At 44.9% G+C, this 24,775-nt stretch overlaps 1 long non-coding RNA gene across 1 annotated transcript in view; it reads right to left on the bottom strand.

Annotated features, from left to right (window-relative positions):
• LOC140408988 (uncharacterized) overlaps positions 1 to 24,775 on the bottom strand; it is a 55,497-nt gene that overhangs the window by 4,304 nt on the left and 26,418 nt on the right. The window contains exon 4 of the long non-coding RNA XR_011940254.1: positions 9,863 to 10,024. This is a non-coding gene — a long non-coding RNA (uncharacterized lncRNA). The remainder of the gene's footprint in view (positions 1 to 9,862; positions 10,025 to 24,775) is intronic.

Here is a 24,775-nt window from a genome sequence, read left to right as displayed (position 1 = left end):
TGCTGCTTTTTATATTTTTTGTCAGCCTCCAATAGCTGGTGGCTGTGTCATTAACTAGGTAAGCAGGTAGCTGATTGTTGGTGAGTTCTAAGATTTTATCCCTCTAAATTGGGGCTGTAGTTTAAACTGGGTAATGGGGAGATATAAGTAATGCATCAAATTTATAGCATGGCTATTTAAACTACTTAATATAACAGCATATAACAGATGAGTGATATTTCTAAAATTGAAACCTATTAGTTAAATGAAACACAAAAAAATATCAGGGTAGTATTTTTTCATTTTTTTTCATAGGCTATGATCATCATTGGCAAAACCAGCATTTGTTGCCCATCTTGAATTGCCCTTGAACTGAGTGGCTCGCTAGGCCATTTAAGAGGGCAGTTAAGAGCCAACCACATTGCTGTGGAGTCACTTGTAGGCTAGACTGGGAAAGGGCAACAGGTTTCCTTGTGTGAAGGATATAAGATAAACAATCAACAATGGTTTCACTATTTGTTTCCTTGTAGATTTATGAACTAAATTCAAATTCCACCAGCTACCCTAATAAGATTTGAATCCAAGCGCCAAATGCATTAAACTGGGCCTTTGGAACATTAGTCCAGTAACAGTACCCTACACCACCTTCTCCCCATCGGTGTTTTGCAGCTGCAGGGTGTGGAAAATGATTAACACTGGTGAAATCCAAGGTAACCACTTCTGGGGTAAGTGTCTGTGAGAACTTTGAGTTGAACTTTGAGCTCTGGGAGGTGTGGTACATCAAGGAGGGGGAAAGTTACCTGGACACCTTGTTCCAGGAGGCAATCAGACTCTTTAGGTTTGGTACTCCAGATTTGACCAATGGTCAGGGGCAGGAGGTGTGGCAGTGAGTGAGGAAGGTATGAAGATCCAAAAGGTAGAAATGGAGGAGCCGCGGCACCTGCAATAATTCAACGGGGTCAAGGTTATTACAGTTAATGTGGTCCAGTGTAGGGGCTGCAGGTCAGGGGAACAATCTGACCACAGCACTGTTGTTCAGGGAGCCATTCAAGTCAATGTGGGGTCATAGGGATGAGGAGGGGAGGGAGGGGAGATGAGTGACATGGGGAGGGGTGTGAGGGGAAGGGAAGAGGGGGAATATTATAAAGCAATGTAGTTGTAGTAGGGGACGGTATAGTTAGGGGTATAGATACTGTTCTTTGCAGCCAAGAGTGTGAGTCCTGAATGCTGTGTTGCCTGTCCAGTGCTGGAGTTAAGGAAAGCTCCATCGAGCTGGAGATGAACCTCGAGCAGGAGGGGCAGAATCGAGTTGCTGTTGTCCACGTGAGTATCAACAACATAGGGAGGCAGTGGCATAGTGGTGTTGTCGTTGGACTAGTAATCTGGGGACCCAGGTTCAAATCCCACCACGGCAGTTGGTGAAATTTGAATTCAACAGAAATTCTAGAATTAAAAGTCAAATGATGACCATGAAACCATTGTCGATTATCGATCGTTATAAAAACCCATCTGGTTCACTAATGTCCTTTAGGGAAGGAAATCAGTCGTCCTTACCCAGTCTGGCCTACATGTGACTCAACAGCCACAGCAATGTGGTTGACTCTTAAATGCTCACAGGGATGGACAATAAATGCTGGCCCAGCCAGCGATACCCACATCCCATGAACAAAAAAGGTCTAAGAAAGAGGTTCTGCTGAAGGAGTGTGAGTAGCTAGGTTAATATGCAGAATTACAAAGATATTAATCTCTAGATGACTAACCAAGCAGCAAGTAAATTGGCATGGGTGAATGAGGTCAGAGAGTTGATTGGGTGGGAGAAATGGGTTTTGTTTCATGGGTACTGGTGCCAGTACAGGAGAAAGAATGTGTTGTACCATTGCAAGAGGATCGCTTGAGCCACTTGGACCAGTGTTCTGGTGAATTGTGTAACTAGGCTGTAGAGAGGGCTTTAGGCTAAAGGTAGGGGATGGTGTATGCGTGTGTGTTCACATAAGGGGAGATTTGGAAAGTTAAACTTTCCAAGGCACTGGGGCCCGACAATATCATGGGTAATGGTAACCAGAGAGTGATAGGAAAGGACAAACATAGAAAGATAAAAGTGCATCAGAAAATATGGTCAGAGGAGAGGAAGATAAGAGGAATTAAGCGCAGCAGTAGACTATTCAGCCCCTCGAGCCCACTCTGCCATTCCTTATGATCATGGCTGATCTCATCTTGGCCTCAACTCCACTTTTCTGACCCTTCAACCCATTACCAATTAAAAATCTGTCCATCTCCTCCTTAAATTCATTCAATGTCCAGCCATCCACCTTACTCAAGGGTAGTGAATTCCATTGATTCACAACCCTTTGACAGAAATAATTTCTCTCATCACTATTTTAAATATCCTACTTATCCTAAAACTATGACCTCTTGTTCTAGATTGCCCCACAAGAGAAAGCATTTTCTCTCTGTCTATTTTGTCAATACCAGTTATCATCTTCTATACCTCAATTAGATCTCCTCTCATTCTTCTAAACCCGAGACTATAGGCCTAAACTGCTCAATCTCTTTTCATAAGACAAACCCATCATCTCTGGAAACAATCTAGTGAACCTCCTCTGAACTGTCTCTAATTCAACTACACCCCTCCACAAATAAGTGGACCAAAACTGTACACGGTACTTCAGGTGCGGTCTCACCAATGTCTTGTACAGTTGCAGCAACACTTTCCTACCTTTATACTCTACCCCTTTAACTGTAAAGGCCAACATTCCATTTGACTTCCATATTACCTGCTGTTTTGCAGGGAATTGAATTTCACCTTAAATAACTGCCACTGCATCAACTGTCCTACCTTTTAGTCTTCCTGCCCAGTCCACTAGGGTCAAATCTGTCCTCATGCCTACACAATTACCTTTGTTTAACTCAAGAACACTAGTGTGCGATTCCAGTTTACCACCCTCAAACTGAATTTGAAATTCTATCATGCTATGATCACTCTTCCCTAGAGGATCCTTAACTATGAGGTCATTAATTAATCCCTCCTCATTACACAATACCAAATCCAGAATAGCCTGCTCCATGGTTGGTTCCAAAACATATTGCTCCAAGAAACAATCTCGAACAAATTCAATAAACTCTCCCTTTCTACCCAGTTATGACCCCCAATTTGTTATGGGCCAGGGTTTAGAGAACCCCAAAGTGTATCATGGAGTTCACCTGACCCACAAGTTTTAATAGATTGTGGTTATGGGGAACACACAGCCTTACTCTGCAGGTGTGATGCAATCAGAGATCTACAGTACTTTTAAATTAAAACAATGTTTATTTATGAAACCAGTTAACACTTTATAAACCCACAATAAACATCTTAACAACTATCAACACCAATAAATTCCCCAAAGAATACTGTACTCTCTAAGTCATTCTTAATCTTTCCTTATTAACATCCATAAGACAAAAGACCCTTTTTAACACAGAGATCAGGTTTATTTCACTACTGAGAGCAGTTACCACTTTGAAAACACCAAATGAACATTCATAAGCTTGCAGAGATTCATACACACTCTGCTGTGATTTCAGCTTCTCCAAAACTAAAATGAAACCCTGCAGCAAAAAGCCTAAAGTGAAAGTAAAAGCTGACAGACAGCCCAGCTCCACCCACTCGCTGACATCACTGCAGTAATAAACCCCCATTTCTTAAAGGTACTCTCACTACAGATATTTATATACACAACCATTTATAAATACCCCTTTCTTAAAGGTACTCTAATATGACACTTCCCCCCAAGAAAAAAATAAACCATCAACTTCAAGATGGTTTCATTTTTCACCTTTTCACTTTCCTTTAAGAAATGCAGACAGTAAATATACTTTTTCGTTTAAGAAAAACAACACATGCAAACGGGCATAATAACATGGCAGCACGGTTGCATTGTGGTTAGCACAATTGCTTCACAGCTCCAGGGTACCAGGTTCGATTCCCGGCTTGGGTCACTGTCTGTGTGGAGTCTGCACATTCTCCCCGTGTGTGCGTGGGTTTCCTCCCGGTGCTCCGGTTTCCTCCCACAGTCCAAAGATGTGCGGGTTAGGTGGATTGGCCATGATAAATTGTCCTTAGTGTCCAAAATTGCCCTTAGTGTTGGGTGGGGTTGCTGGGTAATGGGGATAGGGTGGAGGTATGGGTTTGGGTAGGGTGCTCTTTCCAAGAGCCGGTGCAGACTCGATGGGCCGAATAGCCTTCTTCAGCACTGTAAATTCTATGATCTATGATAACATAGTCCATTTCAGTTCTTCTTTCTGTTACTCGTCATCACATTCTTGACAAAGCATCGGCTATCACGTTTTCTCGTCCTGCCACATGTACTATTTTTAAATGAAATGGCTGTAACAATAAACTCCATCGAAACAGTCTTGCGTTGTTATTCTGAAATCGCTCCAAAAAAGTCAACCGTTTATGATCAGTGTATATAATGGTGTAAGACGGATTGCTGGTCACATAAATGTGAAAATGTTGCAAAGCCAGCACCAAACTCAAAGTCTCCTTCTCAATCGTTGAATACTTTTCCTGGTGAGAATTCAATTTCTTTGAAAAATAACCAATAGGCAGCTCTAGTCCTTCATCATCGTCTTGGAGAAGCACCGCACCCAAGCCCACATCATTCACATCAACAGCCACTTTGAATGGTTTTGTGTAATTTGAGATGACTAACACAAGAGCAGTGGTTAACGCAGCCTTCAGGCCATCAAATGCCTGCTGACACTCCTCTGTCCACTGGAATTTCTCACCATAGGACTTATCCCTTCCTTTAATAGCAAAGCAACACCACTCCTTTATTTCTGTGTATCCTTCCAAAATACTGAGTACCCATGGATATTCAACTCCCAGACAGATGCTCACCACCCTCTGTGTGAAGAAATTCCCCCTCTGGTCTCTTTTGTATCTCTCCCCTCTCACCTTAAACCTATTTCCTCTAGTTCTAGACTCCTCTACCTTTGGGAAAATATGTTGACTATCGACCTTATCTATGCTCCTCATTATTTTATAAACCTCTATAAGATAAGCCCTCAGCCTCCTACACTCCAGGGAAAAAAGTCCCAGCCTATCCAGCCTCTCCTGAGAGCTCAGACCATTAAGTCCTGGCAGCATTCTCATACATCTCTTCTTCACTCTTTCTAGTTTAACAATATCCTTCCTATAATAAGGTGACTAGAACTGAACACAGTATTCCATGTGTGGTCTGACTAATGTCTTGTACAACTTCAAAATTCTGACCAATAAAACCTAGAATGCTGAATGCCTTCTTCACCACCCTGTCCACCTGCGACTCCACCCTCAAGGAGCTATGAACCTTTATTCCTAGATCTCTTTGTTCTGTAACTTTCCCCAACTCCCTACCATTAACTGATTAACTGCCCTGATTTGATCTACCAAAATGCATCACCTCACATTTGTCCAAATTATACTCCATCTGCCATTCATCAGCCCACTGGCCCAATTGGTCAAGATCCTGTTGTAATCTTATATAATCTTCTTCACTATCCACTATGCCACCAATCTTGGTGTCATCTGCAAACGTACTAACCATGCCTCCTACATTTGCATCCAAATCATTAATATATATAATAAATAACAGTGGAGCCAGCACGGATCCCTGAGGCACACCGCTGGTCACAGGCCTCCAGTTTCAAATACAACCCTCCACAACTACTCTTTGGCTTCGGTCGCCAAGCCAATTTTGTATCCAATTGGCTACCTCAGGATTCCGTGAGATTTAACCTTTTGCAACAACCTACCATGCGGTACTTTGTCAAAGGCCTTGCTGAAGTCATGTAGACAGCGTCGATCGCACTGCCCTCATTCACCTTCTTGGTTACCCCTTAAAAAAACTCACTCAAATTGGTGAGACATGACTTGCCCCTTACAAAGCCATGCTGACTTTCCCTAATTACCGTTGCCTGTCGAAATGCCTGTAGATCCTGTCCCTCAGAATACCTTCTAACAATTTACCCACTACAGAAGTAAGGCTAACCGGTCTGTAGTTCCCAGGCTTAACCCTACAGTCATTCTTAAACAAGGGCACAACATTTGCTACGCTCCAATCTTCAGGCACCTCATCTGTCGCTATCACTGATTCAAATATCTCAGCTAGGGGGCCGGCAATTTCCTCGCTAGCCTCCCACAACATCCTGGGATACATTTCTTCAGGTCCCGGGGATTTATCTAACTTGATGCGTTTAATACCTCCAGCACCTCCTTCTCTGTAATATGTACACTCCTCAAGGCATCACTTTTTATTTCCTCAATTTCCCTAACATTCGTGTCTTTCTCAACAGTAAATACTGACAAGAAATATTCATTTAAGCTCTTTCCCATCCCTTGTGGATCTGCACATAGATGACCTTGTTTATCCTCAAGAGGCCCTACCCTCTCCCTAGTCACCCTTTTACCCTTTATGTATCTGTAAAAGCTCTTTGGATTTTCCTTTGCCTTATCTGCCAAGACAATCTCATCTCCCATTTCACCCTCCTGATTTCTCTCTTAACTCTACTCCAACAAGCCCTATACTCTTCAAGGGATCCATTTGACCCAAGCTGCCTACGCATGTCATATGCCTCCTTCTTCCTTTTGAATTTGGCCTCAATATCCCGAGTCATTCAGGGTTCCCTCCTTCTACAAGCCTTACCCTTCACTCTAAGAGGTATGTGCTCAATCTGAACCCTAGTTAACAACTTTTTGAAAGATTCCCACTTACCAGCTGTCCCTTTGCCTGCAAATAGGCATCCCCAATTAACTTTTGAAAGTTCCCGCCTAATAGCCTCGAAATTGGCCTTACCCCAATTTAAAATTTTAACTTTTGGGCCAGAACTATCATTCTCCTTGGTTATCTTAAAACTAATGGAGTTATGGTCACTGGTCCCAAAGTGATCCTCACTAACACTTTTGTCACCTCCCCTTCCTTATTCCCCAAGAGGAGGTCAGGTTTCACCCCCTCCCTGGTTGGGCCATCCACATATTGAATGAGGAATTCTTCCTGAATACACTCGACAAATTTCTCTCCATCCAAACCTCTAGTGCTATGACTGTCCCAGTTAATGTTGGGAAAGTTAAATTCCCTAACTATTACACCCTATTTTAAAAAAAATAAAATTTAGAGTTTCTAATTGAGGGCCAATTTAGCATGGCCAATCCACTGGCATGCACATCTTTGGGTTGTGGGGGTGAAACCCACGAAAACACGAGGAGAATGTGCAAACTCCACACGGACAGTGTAATTGAGAATATGGAAAGATATGTCATTTGAAACATGGAAGTCTGGCAATACCTGATTTAAGAAACATGAGAGAATGTAGGGAAAATCCCACGATGGATTAACAGCAGCTGCAGGAGAGGGCTGTGAAATGCAGATAGCCTTTAGCAGATAGTCAAGCAGGCTTAGCAAACAAAACAAGCAGGTCTTTCAAGTCACAATCGAGTGAATTTTAGTATACAGCTAAAAGCAATGTTTCGCACCTCCTTTTAAAGTTAGGTAAGCAGATGGAAAAGAATGGATAAGGTTTTCAGCTGAATTAGGTGACAAATGTTTAAATGTAAGGCAAGTCTTTTTAACTCACCACCATTTGAACCTTTAGTATAAAGCTAAAAGCAATATTTCACACCTTCATTGAAGTTAAGTAAGCAGATGGAAAAGAATGGATGAGGTTCAGTTGAATTAGGTGACAAATGTTTAGAGGTGAAATTCTGCTGACACCAGGTGAATATGGGAAGCTGGAGACAACATGTCTACGAGAACACAAATTAGACCCAAATCAAAGTCAAAATTATGAGCTCGGGACACAATTTGATAATAATAAAACTATAGAAATGACAGGAATCAAAAGTCACACCACTTTGAAATCAAAGCATTTTTGAGCAGCACAAAGGAAACAATGTAATCAGAGATCTATGAGAAGAGGTCATGCTCAAAATGAATACTTAGTCGTGTTAGAAAAATTCAGATCAAAGGTATCTTAGTTTTAACCTGAAACAGTGGTTATTACAAAGCCTACTTTACTTACTTAACAACGCAGGGCCCAGGATATCGATGCTACTAAGTGGTAAGTAGGCAAAATTATTCTGTGAAGGTATGGGTTATACCGTGGGATAACTTGAAAATATAGTTTGACCTGAATAGCACCCACCTAAGCCTGCACAGGAGTCAGGGTGTGAGAATCCCTGTTCACCATTTAGAATGTCGGCCCTTTTTGGTATAGGGGGAATTCTAAGAATAGTGGTGAGTGTTTAACTTCAACAGTGACCCAGATCCGGGATCGAACCTGGGACCTCGGCGCCGTGAGACAGCAATGCTAACCACTGCGCCTCTGTGCTACCCTTTACACCCTATTTCTCCGGCAGCTATCTGTAATCTCTTTACATATTTGCTCCTCAATACCCCATTGACTATTTGGGGGCCTATAGTATAGTCCCATCAAAGTGATCTCACACTTCTTATTTTTCAGTTCTACCCATATAGACTCAGTGGGCGAACCCTCGGATATATCCTCTCTCTGTACTGCCGCGATACTGTCCCTAATCAAAAATGCAACTCCCCCTCCTCTCTTACCTCCTGGTCTATCTTTCCTATTGCATCTCTATCCCGGAACATTGAGCTGCCAGTCCTGCCCATCCTTTAACCATGTTTCAGTAATAGCTATAATATCCCAGTCCCATGTACATATCCATGCCCTGAGTTCATCTGCCTTGCCCATTAGGCCTCTTCCTTTAAACAAACACAGTTCAATATGTTTCTCTGCCTTCCATTTTTCTCCTTGCTGTCTTTTGTTTCTATCCTCTCTTTACTACCCTCCGACTTCCTGCATTGGTTCCCATCCCCCTGCCACATTAGTTTAAACCCTCCCCAATAGCGCTAGCAAACAACCCCCCTAGGACATTGGTTCCAGTCCTGCCTTGCTGTAGACCATCCAATTTCTAATGGTCCACCTCTCCCAGAACCAGTTCCAATGTCCCAAAAATCTGAATCCCTCTCTCCTGTACCACATCTCAAGTTACACATTCATCCTGTCTATCCTGTCATTTCTACTCTGACTAGCACGTGGACTGGTAGCAATCCCAAGGTTACTACCTTTGAGGTCCTACATTTTAGTTTATCTCCTAACTTCCTAAATTCAGCATGTAGGACCTCATTCCGTTTTTTACCGATGTCGTTGGTGCCTATATGCACCACGACAGCTGGCCATTCACCCTCCCCCTTTAGAATGTCCTGCATCCGCTCTGAGACATCCAGGACATTTGCACCCGGGAGGCAACATACATTCCTGGAGTCTTGTTTGCGTCCGCAGAAACTCCCGTCTACTCTCCTTACAATTAAATCCCCTATCAATATAGCTCTACCACTCTTTTTCCTGCCCTTCTACGCAGCAGAGCCAGCCACGGTGCCATGGACCTGGCTACTGCTGGTTTCCCCTGGTGAGCCATCTCCCACAACAGTATCCAAAACGAAGAAGATGGCAGCAGGGGATCCCTGCACTACCTTCCTACTCTTCCTCTGTCTGATGGTCACCCATTTCCGATCTCTCTCCGTATTCTTTATCTGCGGTGTGACCAACTCACTAAATGTGCTATCTATGACTTCCTCAACATCGCAGATGCTCAAAGGTGAGTCCATCTGCAGCTCCAGAGCCGTCAAGTGGTCTAACACTTCTTGCACGTGAAGGAGCCAGGATCAATGGATGTGTCCCTGAACTCCCACATCGTACATGAGGAGCATGGCACGGATCTGGGATCTCCTGCCATGTCTTAAACCTGAGGTTAACTTCTCCAATTATAATGCCAAAAAACAAAAGAAAAACAAAAAAATAGACAAATGGAAAGAAAATCTACTTACCAGTCACCAATACTTACCAGATGGATTCAAATTTAGCAGGTCCCCTCTTGGCCAATCTAATCACAGCCCTCCTATGACGGAACTCTTCAGTTTCTCTCCAGTCTAAGCCTCAGATTCGCCATCTACTCGCTTACCTTCCCACGATGCCATTGGTCCAACCACTCATCTCTGCTCCGCTCCTGAAAAGGCAGAAGAAAGAAAACAAAATGAAAGGGAAAAAACACCTCCTCCTTGTAAACATGTCTCAGTAATTGCCACCAAATCATACATCTTTATCTCTATTTGCACTGTTAACTCATCCATTTTGTTCCGAATGCTTTGTGCATTCAGACACAAAGCTTTTAAGTTTGTCCTATTATCTAACTTCCCTACTCTTCTATGACTCCTTGCTGCAATATGATGTTCACACATTCTGTCTCTTCCTTTTATTATCTGGTAACAATTCGCCTCTTCGCTATTCTGCACTCCTACCATCTCCTTTAATTTTGATTTTCTAATTTTCCATGCAACTGAACCTCCCCCCCACACCCCACAATTGCTACAGCCTTATGTAATTTTCCAGGACTCTGGTCCCAGTATGATTCAGGTGAAGACCTGTCCCCTTTGAACAGTTCCTTCTTTCCCCAGTACTGGTGCCAATGTCCCATGACTTCAAACCTATTTCTCCCACACCAACCTTTGAGCCATGCATTTGCCTCAATTCGGAAATTATTATCTTTTTGGTCCTGCTTTTTAATTTAGTCCCTAGCTGCTCATATTCCCTCAGCAAAATCTCTATCCTAGTTCTCCCTATGTTGTTGGTACCTTTTTATTATCTGATAATAATTCACCTCTTCGCTATTCCTCTTTGCTACACCAGGTAAGCAATGCAATCTTCGGGACTCTGGATCCTGGTCACAGAGAACAGTGTCCATGCCCCTAATTATTTTATCCACAGTTACAACTACATTTCTCTTCCCTATCCCCACTTGAAAAGCTCCCTGTATCAAGGTGCCATGGTCAGTTTGCTCATCCTCACTACAGTACCCGTTCTCATCCACGCAGGAAGCAAGAATCCCAAACCTGAATCTCAGACAAGTACAAGGGCTGTGGCTCCTGCAACCCTACTTCCTTGATCACTGCCTCACTCGTAGTCACACCGTCCTGTCCCTGACCACTGGCCGAATTTAAGGTAATTAAGATAAGGGGTATGACTGCCTCCTGAAACACAGCATCCAGGTAACTCTCCCCTTTCCTGATGTGCCGCAGCATCCAAAGCTCAGACTCCAACTCATCAACTCTGAGCCAAAGTTCCTTCAGCTCCAAGTATGATCACTAGGAAGTACAATGCGTTCCACCAGCTCCCACATCATGCACGTGCAACACATCACTGGGCCCTGCATCTTTGTTGTATTTAATTCATTTTTAATTTTTTAAACTTAAAGTTGAGGCAATAGAAAAATATATGTCCCTGTGGGTAAAGACAAACTGAGTGGGACAGAAAAAGACTGAGAATTTACTGGTAATAGTGCATCTGAGAGTAAGATGTATGCAGGGAATAGTTGTAAAAAAAATTAAACTGAATTAGTTTTATCTGAATGCATGGAATATCCACAATAAGATAAATGAACTTATGGCACAAATAGTTACAAATGATTTAGGTCTAATCACCATTCCAGGGACAAAGTTTCAAGGTTATTAAGGCTGAGAAATAAATATTGCAGGATACATGACATTTTGAAAAGACAGGCAGAATAGAAAAAGAGGAGGGGTAGCTCTAATAAATATGACATAAGGGCATTAGTGAGAAAAGATCTTGGCTCAGAAAATCAGCAAGGAGAATCAATATCTGTGGAGATCATGAATGGCTATGGTCAGAAAATGATATGGGTGTAGTTATAGGCTGCCTAGTGGTGGTTATACTATTGGACAGAGCATTAAATAAGTAATGATTGGAGTTTGTAACAAAAGCAATGTAATAGTTGTGGACCAATCAAATTTGCCAAGGTAGTCGGAAAGGTGAGTTTTTAGAACACTTTTGTGATAGTTTCCTGGAGCAATATGTTATGGAATCAAATAAGAATAAAGTTTTATTTCGATCTAGTATTGTGCAGTGAGGCAGAGTTAATTAGTAATGCCATAGTAAATGATCTACTAGGAAATATGATCAGAATAGAAATTGAATTCCACGTACAATTTGAAAATTACATACTCCAGTCACAAAGAATATTCTGAATTTAATTCAGTAATTGAGGTCATGGATGCACTGTATGCTAGGGCTTTGGGCATGATATATTTTGAAGAGACCAAGCCTGGCAAGACGAGAGGGCTGTGGGCTTCGGCAACATAGCTTGTTTGCCACAGGTTCAAGGGGTGATCAACTACACCCAGTTTGCTCTTTGCACCCTGTGGCACCAAGGAGTCCCCTTCATAAAAAGGAAGAGATTCAACTCCCTCCATGTGCAGCTGGTGTGTGACCACCAGATGCGATTCATGCACATGTGAGCCTATTTTACAGGGAGCGTGCATGGTACTTCCTTGGCGCAGGTCCTGGGAATTTTCGAAGGTCAATCTAGGCTACAGTGATGGCTTGTAGGGGATAATGTTTATCCCCTGAGGTCTTGGCTGGTAACGTCAGTGCGGAGGCTAGGAACCGCCGCAGAGGCCTGGTACAATGAAGCACACAGTGCCAATAGTTCTATAATAGAGCGATGCATCAGCCTCCTAAATAAGGGTCCGCTACATCAACAGGTCCAGTGGGGTCCTCTAGTACAGGCCCAGAGGGTTTTCCGCATTGTGGTTGTCTGCTGTGTCATACATAATCTTGTCCTGCAGTTGAGCGATGTCCTTCCTGAGGAAGACCTCAAGGAGCACACGTGTCCTTGGATGAGGAGGGCAATCAGGACGGAGTCAAGGAAGATGCTGCTGAGAAGCCGGAGAATGAAGGAAAGGTTGCGCATAGGCAGGAAGTCTAGAGGTGCCCTAATTACCTCCTGCTTTATGGAGTAGGAGCAGTTTGGTCTGAAAGCGTTCTTCCACACCAATGCCACGCCCCCCACCACACCCCAACCCTAGGACATCAAGAAACCTCTGCGACCAGGGGGGCACGGTGACATAATGGTTGGAACTGCTGCCTCACAGTGCCAGAGACCCGGGTTCAGTTCAGGCCTTGGGTGACTGTCTGTGTGGAGTTAGCATGTTCTTCCCGTGTCTGTGTGGATTTCCTCTGGATGCTCAGGTTTCTTCCCACAGTCCAAAGATGTACAGGTTTGATGGCCATGCTAAATTGCCTCTTAGTATCCACGGCTGTGCAGGTTAGGTGGAGCTACGGAGTTACAGAGATGGGAGGGGCCTAGATAGCGTGCTCTTTCAGATGATTGGTGCGGACACAATGAACTGAATGGCCTCCTTCTACACTGTAGGGATTCCATGAATAAAGGTTGCAGAGATATTAATCATCAGGGTGCTGGAGTTGACAAGTCATTGTGGGCCTGCTGCCTGGTCAATCCAGGGGGGTGATGATGACTTACAGTGAGGAATGATCTGTGATGCTCCACAGATACTGCTTATGTCCGACTTCTGTCTGCCTGCTGCCAGCACAAAGACTCCCTGGCTCATGCCTAGGTGAGGTTTTGCTCTACATTCCTTTGTCCCTTTGCTCTAGAGGGGGATTGGGGTAAGGGTCTAAGGTTCACTGAATCATGCCTAAAACATTCACACTGAGAAGGGCTAACTGTCTGGCAGGCATGGGGGGCCAATGATAAAAACTGTGTCTCAACGGTGACAAGTGCTATAGCACAGGGAGGAGGGTTAAAAATGTGAGGCATTACGTTGATGAGGAACAACAATATTTACTTCATTGACATGTGTAGATTTCACAAGTGAGAATGCCCCCCAACTACTACTGCCTCACGTCACCCATGTCCACGCTGTGCCCCTAAAATGTATTGACTTTCGTACCCTTCCAGTACATCGGGCTGTGTTCCCATGATGCATTTCAGAGGTGGGAGATGGCCTGTTGCCTGAGATGCCGAGTGTCCTCTGGAGGATCAAGCCCTAGAGGGCCCCAGCCTACATTCAGATGGCACTGGTGTTGCCATGTCACCCTGTTCTGCCCCACGGTGCCTGAGTTGTGCTGGTCTCAGGAAGGGGGGGAGGGGGAATTTGGATTGGTTGAGCACGCCTTTGTTGCCTGGCTGGAGGGCCATGGGATGTGCTCCAGCGGATCCTCCTCCTTCCAGGTGCTCGAGGTTACTCCATGGGATGGAGAGGCAGCTGGATTGAGCTCCAGAAGCCTCAACATCATCTGGTCCTGCCATTGTCTGAGCCATACAGTTGAAGCCCTCAGCCATGGTCCTCAGGGATCAAACCATGCTTTGAAGTTCCCCCGTCATGGATCTGATCTCTTGCCCCAAACTTTCCACTGCGGACACCACCCATGCACTGTTGGTTTGGATGTCACACATTGCCAACATCAAGAAAGCTTTGGGACTCCTACATTCAGCCTTACAGTCACAGGATTATCTCTGAAGACTCCCCCTTGCATTCCCAGCTCTGCCTTTGTATTTCCAGCAGCTGAGGGATTAACGTGTCCATAGAAACTGCCCCTGGCTGGGGTACATCTGTGTTCAGATATCCAGCAAACCTCTTACTGTCTGGTTCCTGGGACATCCCTGCCCCCACCTGATGTGCATCTGGAACTGTGTGATGCTCACCAGATAGTGACCCAGAAACCTGCCTGCTAAGCCCACCCAGTAGAGGTGTGCCTCTGCGATGGTGGATGGTGCAGTGAAAGCCTTCACACTTCATCCATGTCCTCCTCCAAGGTCTCCTTTGAAGAGATGTTGAAGGTGGGTGGTGAGACACTGCTATTAGATGTGCCTGGATATTTGGTGGCTGCATGTGGGAAAGTTGATAAAAAGTGGGAAAAAATGAATATGAGACTACACTAGCCAGCAATATAAAAACAGGTTGCAAGAGCTTTTACAAATAAATAAAAGGGAAGAGAGTAGCTAAAATAAAGTTTGCTGCCTTAGAAGCAGAGACAGGAAAAATTATGATGGGGAATGAGGAAACAGTAGAGATATTAAACAAATATTTTGTGTCGGTCTTCACACTGGAAGACACAAGTTACATGCCAGAAATAGGGGTAACCAAGGGCTAATAAGAGCAAGGAAATAAATGTAATTAATATCAGCAGAAAACATGCACCAGAAAAACTCGAGGGATTAAAATCTGACCAATTCCCTGTGCCTGATGGCCTAATATTAAGGCTCTAAAAGAGGTAGTTGCAGGGAGAACGGATACACTGGTTACAATTTTCCAAAATTCCCTAGATTCGGGAACATTCTCAGCAGATCGGAAGTTCGCAAATGAACACCGCTTTTCAAGAAATGGGCCAAGATAAAACAGGCCAAGGAAGTACTATTTCAGGATAAGGGGCTGATCATTTAGGACTGAGATGAGAATACCTTTCTTTACTCAAAGTGGAGTGAATCGTTGGAATTTTCCAGCCCAAAGGGTTGTTGATGCAGCATCATTGAATATATTTAAGGCTGAGATAGACAGATCTTTGATCTCCCTGGGAATCAAACAATGTGGGGAGACAGGGAAGTGGAGGTGAAGGCCAATATCAGCCATAATCGCATTGAATCGCACAGCAGACTTGACAGGCTATATGGTCTGCTCTTCTGTTCTTATGCAGAGGACTTACCGTATTAAATAAAATGCTCTCTATAATTTGAAAAAATCCTTAAATTATTTGCCTCTTCATCTATTCCATGCTCACCAAATATCGAACGTTATTTAACTGATGTTGAGAAGTATAATGTATTCTATACTTTCCCAGCACAATTGCGTAATAAGATTGCTATTATACAGCAGACTCTCTTCCTACACACACACACTGCAAACTCTGCAGAAATTCCACTTATGGCCAGCTATTGATTGGCTATTTTTCTGGCAAAAATATTGATGTTCAAACGCTGGTGAGTCAAGTCGAAATGGAAGGACAGTCCTACAGCTCGGTGCTGACATGCACTCTTTGAAGGAAGAGCTGAATTTCAAAAACGTAATGAGCTAATAGAAAATCCTTTTAACAGCTTTATAAAAGGGACACTAACCTTGACAATGTATCATCTCGGAGTTGCCAGAATAATATTTCTATTTCAGGTGCTGATGAATTTACATGATTTTCTCATTTTATTTCATGTTTCCAACATTTTTTATATCACTGCCACATAAAAATATTTTAAAATTCAGTCACCATCAACCATACATTCTTCATCTGTCAAAACTATCAAATCCCAGAAGAAACACATTGTTATTTATGAAAGTAGTTTGAATGGTAAATATATTGTAATGGATGGATGTTCAACCCTCCATCGTGTCATAAATTATTTCTATTTTATAATTAGCAGAAGTACAAAATAGGAAGAGTGTCCAATCAGAAAGGTGGGTTTGAAAGAGAATCTTAAAGGAGGAGAGGGGTGGGAGGAAGATTTAAGGATGGAACATCAAAGTTTTGGATCTCAATTGTTAATGGTGGGGTAAAGGGAAAGGAAGAATGCACAAAAGGCTGAAGTCAGAGAAATGAAGCCTTCAGAAGGGCAAGGAGGTTATCAGGCCAGCTGAGGCGAGAGAAATATGGAGGGAACAATGATGCACTTTACACACAGAGATGAGGGTCAATGTAAGTCTGCCAGCTCAGGTGTGCTTTTTAGCAGGACTTCTTGGAGATTGTCATTGCCCAGCACTTGTGTGGCCTGAATTTTACTTATCACCCCAAACTTGAACGTTTTCCAATGTTGTTGCAGGCAGGCAGTGGCTGTGACGTTATCTGTGTGTTATGAATAACTGCAGTCATAAATATCCTCACTTCTGATTTTACTTTTTAAAAAATTTAATGAATTGAACATGGCCACCAATGACAACAGAAGGCTGTCCCACATCTGTAAATCCACCCTGACCCTGCTCACCAGGCTGGGGTAATTTGCCCACATTGACTCTTACCAATTTTTACAAATGCACCATAGAAAGCATCCTACCTGGTTGCATCACAGTCTGGTATGACAACTGCTCAGCCCAAGACCGCAAGAAACTACAGAGAGTCGTGGGCACAGCCCAGTCCATCACACGAACCTGCCTCCTATCCATTGACTCTGTCTACACCTCGCACTGCCTGGGGAAAGCGGGCAGAATAAACAAAGACCTTTCCCACCCGGCTAACTCACTCTTCCAACTTCTATCATCGGGCAGAAGACACAAAAGTCTGAGAACACGCACTAACAGATTCAAAAACAACTTCTTCCCCACTTTTATCTAGGGCGGAATTCTCCGGAAACGGCGCGATGTCCGCCGACTGGCGCCCAAAACGGCGCAAATCAGACGGGCATCGCGCCGCCCCAAAGGTGCGGAATGCTCCGCATCTTTGGGGGCCGAGCCCCAACCTTGAGGGGCTAGGTCGGCGGCGGACGAATTTCCGCCCCACCAGCGGCCGCTGACGGCATTCCCGCACATGCGCAGTGGAGGGAGTCTATTCTGCCTCCGCCATGGTGGAGACCGTGGCGGAGGCGGAAGGGAAAGAGTGCCCCCACGGCACAGGCCCGCCCGCGGATCGGTGGGCCCCGATCGCAGGCCAGGCCACCGTGGGGGCACCCCCCGGGGCCAGATCGCCCCACGCTGCCCCCAGGACCCCGGAGCCCGCTCGCGCCGCCTTGTCCCGCCAGTAAGGTAGGTGGTTTAATTTACGCCGGCGGGACAGGCATTTTAGCGGCGGGACTTCGCCCATCCAGGCCGGAGAATCGAGCGGGGGGGCCCGCCAACCGGCGTGGCGCGATTCCCGCCCCCGCCGAATCTCCGGTGCCGGAGACTTCGGCAACCGGCGGGGGCGGGATTCACACCAGCCCCCGGCGATTCTCCGACCCGGTGGGGGGTCAGAGAATCTCGCCCCTGACTCCTGAATGACCCTTTTAATGGATGAACTGATCTCTCTGCACATCTCCTCTACAGTTGTAGCACTATACTCTGCATGCTTCACCCAATGTCTGTCTATGTATTTACATTGTGTGTTCATCGTATGTCCTATGTTTTAACATGCATGGAAAGATCTGCTTGGATTGTACGCAGAACAATTCTTTTCACTGTACCTTGGTACACGTGACAATAAATCTAAATCTCAGTCTAATTTAATCTACGAAGTTGGGCCCAGTCCGACGCCACCTGGACCCCCAGCTATCGGAAACTAGTCTCAGCCAAACGGAACAGAAGTCTACCCCAACCCAACTCCTCCTATAAGGCTAACCACAAAAACTCGCTTTTCCTGAAATTTAACTTATACCCCAAGAAGGTGCTGAACTTCTTCAATATATCCATAATGTCCTCCATGACTGACCCCGGATCCCTTATGTACTACAGAAGGTCAGCGGCATACAGGGCACACTGTGCTCTACCCCATCCCTCACAGTTCCTTTCCACTTGTCAGAGGCCCTCAGTGCAATAACCAATGGCTCAATCGCCAACGCAAACAGGAGAGGAGACATAGAACACCCTTGTCTCATCCCTCTATGCAGCTGAAATGACTCTGAACTTGTGGGGTTAGTACGCATGCTGCCAGATGGGGCTTTGTACAACAGCTGCACCCACAAAACAAACCCAGTGTCCAGCCCAAATTTCTCTCGCACTGCAAAAGGATAGCTCCATTTAACTCTATCAAATGCTTTTCTGCATCCAGTGAGACTATTATCTCCAGTTCCAACCCCACTGCTGGGGTGAGAACTACATTAAGTAGCCACCTTACATTGGGTGACAATTTCCTGCCCTCCATAAAACCCGTCTGATCCTCCCCCACTACTTCCGGGCAAGCAGGCTCCAACACCAAAGCTCAGACCTCAGTCAAAAGCTTCACATCTATGTTGAGTAACAAAATCGGGTGGTATGACCTACACTCCGTGGGTCCTTTTCCTTCTTCAGGAGGAAGGAGATAGACACCTGTTCCAGCATTTCTGTGAGAGAACCCGGTGCCAGTGAATCATTGAACATCCCTAACACCAATGGGACAAGCTGATCCGCAAACCTCTCATAGAATTCTAGCGGGAACCCATCCGGCGTCTTTCCCGTCTCCATCTTCCTTCAAGCGGTTCAAACCTCCTCCAGCCCCAACGATGCTTCCAATACCTCCTGCAAATCCTACTCAACCTGTGGAAACTCCACGCCCTCCAGAAACTCCATCATCTCCCGCTTGTCCTCTGGTGCCTCCGACCTAGACAGCCCCTCAAAGAAGGTTTGAAACATTCTATTCACCATTTCTGGGGCGGAAACCAACCCAAACAAGTCTCTCCATTTTCATTAAACTTCACATATTCCTTTATAGCCTGAGAGATGGTCCTCTTCTGATTGTATTATGGAGGGACTTTTTTTTCCAATTAAGGGGCAATTTAGCAGGGCCAATCCACCTACCCTGCACATCTTTGGAGACTAAGGGGCAATTTTCACAGTGATTGTTAGAAGGATTGGAAGTACTGTGAGGAAAAGATTTTTCACCCAGAGGGTGCTAGGCATCCGGAATTCACTGCCCAAATTGGTGGTTGATGCTGAAATCCTCAACTCAGTTAAAAGGTCTGTGGTTCTGTATCTAAAGTGCAGTAACCTGCAAAGCTTGGTCCTAGGTGCTGGAAAAGGGGATTAAAATGAGTGGCATAGATACGATGGGCTGAATGGCCTCTTTCTGCCTATCAATGGCTCTAAAGTTGCAAATATGTCTCCAGATTATTAGCCCAAACTCATCCAGTAACATAACCACTATGCTACTGTACCCCAAGTTGGCACAATGTGGAACTTCTCAAGATCATACATAAGCTTCTCCTTTCCTTCAACCTAATAAAAATGCCTTGCCAAGTTACTTGAGAAGTGTAATGCATGAAGCATTTGTTTGGATCATGGCTCTGTTTTATTAAATCCATATAATATCACAGAAAAGTTGCACATTTCAAATTACCCCTTGTCCCTCATGGTAAGGAACAATCCATAAAAGTATATCTGAGCGTAACTGAGGTTGAAGGTGGCAGATGGTATTCATAAAGCTTGGTATTCATAATACCAGGCTTGGTACTCATAAAGCATTTAATGAACAAAACAAACCTATTATTGCAACCTGCGGAATAACATCTGCTTTGCTAAAAATCCACTTGGACGCAGGTGTGCTATTTAACCTTTGATCTAACAGAAGGTTACGAAAGCACTTCAATCTATGAGTCCAAGATAGCCTGTCACCTCCCCTTTGAAGCTGATCTTTTTATTCAAGTAATCTTTTTGCAAATGATGTTACTTCCTGTTTCATGACAAAACAATCATTCCTGTTAAGGATAACTATATATTGGTGCAATCTTGACTGTATGTAATTGTGTAAAACTGGCATTAACGAGTCAGCATCCCATTTTATATATCTCCATATTTCTAGGCAAGTCAACAGAAGCAAAAGTTGGGAGAGACATAAGACTGACTGGTGGCTCACTATCATTTATCTTCAACCGTTGCTCAAATTCAAGATCTGCTCCATTGTATTATGGTGCTGTTCCAAGCTTGAAAACTCATTGTGACAGCAGACAGAGTAGTGAGAAGCTACTGCCCATATAAGGAATATATGGATCCCAAATACAGCTAAAAAATGTAACCTAATTAATGAAGAAGTGATGTGTGTACTTTTATCATAATATTTAACATACTATTTTAAGAATTCACAATACTGACACAGTGCTTTGCCCATCCGGAATGCATATCAAGTGTGCAGGCATGTGGATGATAGATCTGGGCAGTGCAAAGCCAAATTATATGGGACGGGATTCTCCGTCAGCCGACACCGGAATCGCCACACGGAATGCCATGTTCCGGTACCGTGACAGTGGGGTAAATGCGTTATACGCTGCACCCTGGCCTGGGTATGAAAATTGTACAGTAAAGGCCACTGGTATATCATTCACAGGCCTGTCCCGGCATTTTACAGGCGTTCCGTGGGGCTCCGCCTCCACCAGGAAGAATTACCATTGGTGAGGTTCACTTGTGATATTTCAAACCGGGACACAGACGCCGTGGCTGCTGAGGGTGCAGGAGGGGTACAAACAGTGTTGAACATTGCTATAGTGTGCTGACGGTTGTGCCGCTGGTTGGTGGGGGCTGCCTGCCAGGGCTGGGGCGAGGAGCAGGGGACGGTTAGGAGGTGGGCCGTAGGGTCGGGGTGGCCGTGCACGGACTGCTATTGCTGCAGCCTGCTAGGCAGCCATGCAGCTGTGCATGCTGCTGACTACCCACTGGAAACTTAGCACCATGGGTCATACAGGTGCACCCCTAGGTGCCCTCTGGCCCCAGCCTACCCATCATCGGGGTGGGACTGCTTCAGCACAACCAGTGCCATCATCTTAGCTGGGATGAGGGTCAGCGTGCATTAGAATTGAGCGAGTTCTATGTTGCACCGGTGCTAGCCCATTATGGGACATGAATCACTCTGGTACTGGCACTGCTTTTGTCTACACAGAACATTCGCAATTCAGTCCTGGCGTCAGTACTTAGACTCTCAATTGGAGAATCCGCACCACGATTCCTGATTTGAATTTAAGCATTCAAAACTCTCTAAAATAGTAAGATTGCTTCAATGTTACTCGCATTTCCTTGCACCTTACCGCCAACCTCCCCCCAGCTCCAGCCCAAAATCCAGACCTCTGAGACAGCACAACAGTAGCAGGGCATCCAAAATCTCTAATTATGTACTGTGGCAGTGATTTGCCCCAGAGTAGGTCCTCTGCTCATTTCTCCATGCCTCACAGTCTTGTGCTTTCCTCTTCAGTTCCTGGCCAGAGGACTCATTTTCAATTTCAATGAGCAATATAGCTACGGAAATGAATACTTGAGGTGGTTTCCCATTGACTCCCTCATGTGAGCTTAAAGAAAAGACTTCCCAAAGGACTTTCCACCTGTAAACAACCGGTGTCCTTGAGATGTTCCACCACCACCAAATGCTTGTTCGTTTAGCCATTGACCATGGCTCATAACCCTGAGCATGGGACACTTACTAGCGCCAATAGCAACTTGCAAATGGTTGGGTATGACCACCGTCTGACGGTTCAAATGATCCTGCTACCTGGAATTACATCCCAGCAAAATAAGATATTAACAATAAATCATGTTTCTTATTGTGTAAATTAAATAATTTGATATATCTGTCACTTTCAATGTGTAATTCAATCACTGAAGCTCATGCGCAATATGCACCTGAATTGCCAGTGAGAAAGGCACCTAACCATAATGCGTGCGCCCAAATTAGTTCAATTGAACAAGTGCGTAAATATTATTGCAGTGAATATTTCTGTTCTAGAGTGATGCTATTTTATATATACATCCAGCTGTGTGCCCTCAATCTGTTATTAGAGTGGAAAAATCAATGATTAATATTTTCCTTGTCTAAATTTCTTCATGCTAATTTTGGAAAGTTTACAGCTGTCTGTAATGATTAACCTAAAAAGAAAAACATCGGTAAAACAACAATCACTTATGGAATTTATAGTCCATCCTGTATAGCAGCAGTTAATTATTGAGAATTCTAGGCACAAAGCCAAGACCCTTCATGCAGAACCAGCAAGGTTATGAAGAGTTGGACAGATGAGGCAAATCGATAAGTACTCTAAAGTTTAGATTGCACCAAACGTGGCTTCTCAGAGACTTCAATTGGAGAAAGAAGGAAGTCTGAGTAAGGGATTCAGTCTTAAGCTCCCGAGAAGAAGTTGGAGTAGGAGTTGTGGATATGTGTTCTATTGAAAGGGCAGGCAGATGGGAAAAGGGGGCGAGATTGCATTGTTAGTAAGGAATGAAGTTAAACCAATAGTAAGAAGCGATATAGGTTCAGAAGGCAGAGAATCTCTGTGGGTAGAGTTGAGGAATCGCAAAGGTAAAAAGACCCTGATGGGAGTTATGTACAGGCCCCCGAGTAATAGTCAGGATGTGGGGCAGAAAATAAATCAGGAGATAGAAAAGGCATGTAAAAAAGGCAACATCACAATACTCATGGGGGACTTCAAAACGCAGGTGGACTGGGAAAATCAGGTTGGTAGTGGATCCCAAGAAAAGGGATTTGTGGAATGTCTGAGAGATGTTTTTTTGGAGCGGCTTGTGACAGAGCCTACCAGGGAACAGGCAATTCTGGATTTGGTGATGTGTAATGAGGCAGACTCGATTAGGGAACTTAAGGTGAAGGAAGCCTCAGGGAACAGTGACCACAATATGATAGAATTTACCCTGCAGTTTGAGAGGGAGAAGCTGCAATCAGATGTAATGATATGACAATTAAATAAGGATAACTACAAAGACTTAAGGAAGGAGCTGGCCAGAGTTGATTGGAAAAGGAGCCTAGCAGGGACGACAGTGGGACATCAAAGGCAGGGGTTTTGGGGGGTTATTCGGGAGGCACAACAGAAATTCATCCCAAGGAAGAGGAAACATGCTAAGGGGAGGTCAAGGCATCCATGGCTGACAAGGGAAGTCAAGGACAGCATAAGAGCAAAAGAAAAAGCACACAAAGTGGCGAGAATTAGTGGGAAGCCAGAGGATTGGGAAGTCTTTAACAGCAAGCAGAGGACAAGTAAAAAAGCAATAAGGGGGGAGAAGATGAAATATGAGTGCAAGCCAGCTAGTAATATAAAGGAAGATAGGAAGAGTGGGCGGGATTCTCCCATTGCGCAGCTAAGTGTTGATGCAGGCGTAAAAACGGAAGTGTTTTACTCTGGCGTCAACAGGCCTTTTGGCACCCGATTCTCCAGGCCACAGGGGACCAACATGGTGCTGGAGCGGCCCATGCCACTCCAGCTGCTGACCCCGGCGTCAATTGGGCATTGTGGGGTCCGTGCATGTGCAGTGGCATCGGCGCGAACGCGCGCATGCGCAGTGGCTCCCTTCTCCAGACCGGCCCCGACGCCAAATGGCGTAGGACTCCAGGGGCCGGCAAGGAAGAAAGGAGGCCCCCAGCCCGAGAGGCCGGCCCGCTGATCGGTGGGGCTCGATTGTGGGCCTGACCGTATCTTCTCACAATAATGACCCCTGGAATGAAGAGCTTGTCGTATGAGGAACGATTGAGGACTCTGAACTCGTTGGAGTTTAGAAGGATGAGCGGGGATCTTAGTGAAATTTACAGGATACTGCGAGGCCTGGATAAAGTGGACATGGAGAGGATGTTTCCACTTGTAGGAAAAACTATAAGCAGAGGACACAATCTGAGACTAAAGGGACGATCCTTTAAAACAAAGATGAGGAGGAATTTCTTCAGCCAGAGGGTGGTGAATCTGTGGAACTCTTTGCCGCAGAAGGCTGTGGAGGCCAATTCACTGAGTGTCTTTAAGACAGAGATAGATAGGTTCTTGATTAATAAGGAGATCAGGGGTTATGGGGAGAAGGCAGGAGAATGGGGATGAGAAAATATCAGCTATGATTGAATGGCAGAGCAGACTCGATGGGTCAAGTGGCCTAATTCTGCTCCTATGTCTTGTGGTCTTCTGGTCTTATGAGTTAACCTGAAAGCGAATGGTCTTTTTCTTATTTCTGTACATGCATTATCATAGAATTTACAGTGCAGAAGGAGGCTATTCAGCCCATCGAGTCTGCACCGGCTCTTGGAAAGAGCACCCTACCCAAGGTCAACACCGCCACCCTATCCCCATAACCCAGTAACCCCACCCAACACTAAGGGCAATTTTGGACACTAAGGGCAAATCAGCATGGCCAATCCACCTAACCTGCACATCTTTGGACTGTGGGAGGAAACCGGATCACCCGGAGGAAACCCACGCACACACGGGGAGGATGTGCAGACTCCGCACGGACAGTGACCCAAGCCAGAATCGAACCTGGGACCCTGGAGCTGTGAAGCAATTGTGCTATCCACAAGGCTACCGTGCTGCCCGTATCTCCAGTTC

Source organism: Scyliorhinus torazame, chromosome 3, assembly GCF_047496885.1.
Source record: "Scyliorhinus torazame isolate Kashiwa2021f chromosome 3, sScyTor2.1, whole genome shotgun sequence".
In the NCBI taxonomy this organism is placed as follows: domain Eukaryota; kingdom Metazoa; phylum Chordata; class Chondrichthyes; order Carcharhiniformes; family Scyliorhinidae; genus Scyliorhinus; species Scyliorhinus torazame.
This window is presented reverse-complemented; position numbering and strand designations above follow the sequence as displayed.